Below are 5,528 nucleotides of genomic sequence, written 5' to 3' on the forward strand. Positions count from 1 at the left end.
TTTTGAAATTATTCTTAGCCAGCCTTCAGTTTTTGTCTCGCCTTGACGGATTAAAAATGCGAGACATAGGTATGCTGTTTCCAGCGGCAGCGGCATCATCAGCAATGTATTAGTTTGTGATTAGGTCTAGTTTATGGTGCACCACAAGTGGTAGGTCAATGATATTTGGTATGCAGTTATATTAGCATTGGCATATCTCACTTCCATGGAGATTATTTGGCTCCGCCTCCTTAGTCATGGTCTATTGACTGAAAATTTTGCTTAGTTTACATGTATTTGTTTGTGATTAGGTCAGTTCAAGCGGAACAATTTGTGGTAGGCCAATGTTAATTGGTATTCAGTTGTATAAGCATTAGCACATCTCATTTCCATGGAGACTATTTGGCCCTGCCCCCTTAGTCATGGTCTATAGACTTTGAAACTTTTGCTTAGTTTACATGTATTAGTTTGTAATTAGATCAGTTTAAGATGAACTGCTAATGTTTAGTCAATGACATTTGGTCTGCAAATTTATTGGCATTTGCAAGTATGGTTTCCATGGAGATTATATAGCCCAAACCCCCTCATCATGGTTCATTGACTTAGAAACTTTTACATAGTTTACAAGTTAATGTTTGTGTTTAGGTTTGTTTAAAGGAAACGACTTATGATAAGTCAATGGTGTTTGGTATGCAGTTTTATTAGCATTGGCACATCTCATTTCCATGGAGATTGTTTAGCCATGTACCTTCAGTCATGGTTCATTGACTTTGAATATTTGCATAACTTACATGTTAAAGTATTGCTATTTTAATTTCAACATTTGCATTATCAAAATTACAAAAAGGTGAGACATATCTCTGTGATAGTTTATTATTTATAAACCTTTGAAATAATAAATGATTATCAATTTTACTCCATCTGTTGATCAGGAGCAGACTACTCAGCATACTGACTATAACTGACTCTTTGGGCTACTGATAACATTTAATTCCAAATAAAACAGTTACTGTGAATTCATTATTATTCGTGGTATACCAATTTTCGGCGATTTCATGGTTAAAGGTGAACCACTAATATAAATGATTGCAAATAACAAATTTTCCACATGCTTTTATGCAGACTTTGACAAAACAATGAAAATACAATTTTTCCTCAATCCACTAAAAATTGGTACCAACGAAAATAAATCACTCCACAGTAAAAAGCTATAGAAATAAACATAGATTTCGTTTTTAAAAGTTAAAATTAAAGAAAGAACCATTTTAGACAGTCACTTGGTACTTTTCTTTCAACACCACTATATAAATTTTCATTGCCCATATTTACCCTAATTTTGATTGTGAGTCGTCATACAAATATCTGCATAGTGTCCTGTGATTGTTTTGATATTTGATGGTGTTATGAAATTCCAGGAATAAAAATGGATTGTCCAGTAATGAATGGAAGTATTTGTAGGAAGTCCTTGTCAGTAATTTATGTAATTTATGGATAACTTCTGTGTATATACATGTACATTGAAGAACATTTGTAGTGGTTATTATGAATATTAGAGAGTATACTTTTTAACATTAAATAGGAACATCCTTATTTAAACTATCACAATTTTAAAGATCAGGAACAGCAATTTAAGCTATGTTCCTTTCATGTATGTTTTCCTCAGTATATCTTACAGACCATGGTATTTCTTTTGTGACAAATTGAACTTTGATATACCCAAGTTCCTGTGTGAAATATCTCAGTTTTTTTCTTTCCTTAGTACTGTTAAACAATGGGTGCCACATGTGGAGCAGGATCTGCTTACCCCTAGTTTTTGGTGTGGTTCGTGTTGCTCAGTCTTTAGTTTTCTAGATGTACTGTTGTTTGTCTGTTGGTCTTTTTCTTTTTTTTGCCCTGGCATTGTCAGTTTATACTGGACTTATGAGTTTGAATGTTCCTTTGGTATCTTTTGCCTCTCTGTTTAAACTATTTGGGATATGATATGGCAAGTTTGTCAATTGTGATACAGCATCAAATTTGAAGAATGCTGAAATGTTTTTGGATGCCTATTTGTTACTCACTATAGTCACCAATGAAAAGTGTGATTTTTCATGAAAGTTAAGTTTGACAGTGTGTCTATTTTGAAACAGGGTAATTCCCATACATTTCAGTTGCATAATATCAAGAAATTGTTATCTGTGAGATATGGAAGATGAAAGGAAACCATATTGGTAAAAGTTTGATCTGAAATCGGACAGACATGCAAAACATAGGGATTACAATCTTGCGGCAGTTACGGCGTAAACTATTTGTTTAAAGTTTTATATTTTAGAGGGTAGAAGACTGGGATGCTCCATACCTTGAATGCAGATGTCTTATGTAGCGAAGTCTCTCTCTGGCTTATGTCCATTGTCCTTGACCTCATTTTCATTGTTCAGCAACTGCTTGTAAATTTTTTTTGCTTTTTTTTGTTATGTGAATATCTCACTTATTATGAGTATAGGATAACTATATTTGGTATATGGGTTCCTTGCAAGGTCTATATGTCTGTCAGACAGGATTCACCTGACATTGACCTCATTTCATGGATCAGTGATCAAGGTTAAGTTTACATGGTCAAGTTTGTATCTCAGATACTATAAGAAACAGGTCAACTATATTTATGTATGGAATGATCGAAATGGGTACAGGTCTGACTGGCAGGTTTCATCTGACCTTGACCTCATTTTTATGGTTCATTGGTCAATGTTAATTTTTTCTGATTTGATCTATTCTTCAGATACAATAAACAATAGGTCAACAATATTTGGTGTATAGAATGATTGCAACCTGTATGTCTGTCTGGAAGGATTCATCTGACCTTGACCTTATTTTTATGGTTCATTGGTCAATGATAAGTTTTCATGATAATGTCTGTTTCTCAGTTCTATAAGCAATGTGTCATACTATACTTGGTGTATGAAATGATTGCATGGTGTACATGTTGTTTTGTCAGTTTATCAGATACTATAAGCAAAAGGTCAACTGTATTTGGTGTGATGGAATGATTGTAAGGTATACATGTCTGTCCTGGTAGGGTTTTGACAGTGTGTCCATTTTTAAACAAGGAAATTCCCATATATTTCAGTTGCATATTATCAAGCACCCTTTTGCTTAAAGAATTTGATAAACAGACCAAAACACATAAACTCAACATTGACCAATGAACCATGAAAATGGGGTCACGGTCAGATGAAACCTGCCAGACTGACATGTACACCTTACAATCATTCCATACACTAAATATAGTTGACCTATTGCTTATTGTATTAGAAAAACATACCAAAACACAAAAAACTTTACATTGACCAATGAACCCTGTAAATGAGGTCAATGTCAAATGAAACATGCCAGACTGACATGTACATGTTACAATCATTCCACACACCAAATAAGGTTGACCTAGTACATACAGTATTTGAGAAACAGACATAATCAGGTAACTTAACCTTGATCACTGATCCTTGAAATGAGGTTGAGGTCAGATGAACCCTATCTAATGAAAATTGAGTATAATAGATCACTGAAATGTCTCATCTGCTTCACAAACCATGATTGATTTAATGTTGAAAGTCTGAAAAATAAAGGTTTTATTACAAGTATCACATAAACTTACCATATGTTGTGAATGATCGCTGACAATAAGGTCGAGTAAGATAAGCCTGGAAGACAAAAATGTATACCTTACAATTATTCAAACACCAAAAATAGTTGACCTTTTGCTTATGATATCAAAGAAACAATTCAAACCATGAAAACTTAACATTTTCTAATGAACCATGAAAATGAGGTCAAGGTCAAATGAAACATACCAGACAGACGTGTACACCTTACAATCATTCCATGCACCATATATAGTTGACATATTGCTTATAACATCTAAGAAACAGACTTAACCAGGAAAACTAAGTATTGACTAATGAACCAATGAGGTCATTATTATTTTTTTCAAGCTTATCAGTAAGCAGGGTCCTAATACATATCTAAGGTAATTCAGTGAACCTTGAAAATGAGATCAAGGTTAGGTGAACCATGTCAGATGGACATGTGTATCTTACAATGATTCTATAGACTTTTAACCTTAAAGTATTTTGTAAATTGACTTAACCACTAAAACTTTCCATTGATAAAAGAATCATGAAATTGAAAAATAGGTCAGTGTGAACCCTGCAGGCAAAAATATACACCTGACAAAAGTCTTAGAGAGAAAATATAGTTCAGCAAATACTTAGATAATCTAATCATGAAAACCTAATATTGTTCAATGAATCATAATTGATGTCATGGTCAGAAGTCTGACAGATGTGTATAGAAGAAACTGAACTAATCATAAAAATGTTACAATTATTGAATCATTCAATTTGGTAATGGTCAAGTGAGCCCAGCCTGAAGGACACCTTGCAAGGATGTCATAAACTAAAGATATTTGACAAAAATAGTTGGCAACATATTTGTTACGTTTAAAGAATGTCGTTTTTAACAAACAATATTCATTCATATGGAAACCAACTGTGGTCCTCTTTTGCCAACTTGTCCTTTTATTCTTATGAGACAGACTTCATGAGTTGGTTGACTGTTAGGGAGCAACCATTTAGCTTCAAGTGGGGGGGGGGGTTATGGTTTTTTGTCTGAGTCAGAAAACTTTTGTCATCTGCTTGACCACAATATTTTTTTTCATCAAATTGGGGATCAGAATATTTTTTCAGGAAAAAACTATAACCCCCCCCCCTGTTGAAGTTAAATGGTCGTTCCCTTATGGAATATCTGCTTCACAGATGACAGATATGTATGTACCTATTGTCATAACCATAATCCCATCCTCTTTTCCTCGAATGAGACGTCACAGAGTTTGTACTTGCATGAGTAACACAATGCATGCCGCATATCTGGCACGGTCTGCTACCCTTTCGGAGCACATGAGACCACATCCAGATTTTGATGGGGTTGATGTTGCTCAATCTTTAGTTTTTTATGATGTGTTTTGTATACTGTTGTTTGTCTTCTGATCGTTTATGTCTCACCTGCGATGGAAGTCATAGAATGCAGCGTAAACTATTTGTACTAGTATTAAGCTATATATTACAGAGGGTAGAAGAACTGACTCTTCAGCCTTATGTGACGAAGTTTCTGCAGGACATATGTCCATTGTCCTTGACCTAATTCTCAAGGTTCAGCCAATGCTTGAAAAAAGTTTATTTTTTTGTCATGGGAGTTCTCACTCATTATGAGTAATAGGATTACTATATTTGGTTTATGGGTTCCTTGCAAGGTCTACATGTCTGTCAGACAGGGTTTCACCTGACCTCAACCTCATTTCATAGATCAGTGATTAGGTCTGTATCTGTAAGGAGTAGGTCAACTATATTTGGTTTATGGAATGATTGCAAGGTGTACATGTCAGTTTGGCAGATTTCATTTGACCTTTACCTCATTTCCCGGTTCATTGGTCAATATTAAGTTTTTGTGTTTTGATCTGTTTTACTAATACTTTAAGTACAAGGTCAACTATATTTAGTGTATGGCAGGTTTCA

The sequence above is a fragment of the Mytilus californianus genome, unplaced genomic scaffold (genome assembly GCF_021869535.1).
Source record: "Mytilus californianus isolate M0D057914Y unplaced genomic scaffold, xbMytCali1.0.p SCAF_4, whole genome shotgun sequence".
Taxonomy (NCBI): domain Eukaryota; kingdom Metazoa; phylum Mollusca; class Bivalvia; order Mytilida; family Mytilidae; genus Mytilus; species Mytilus californianus.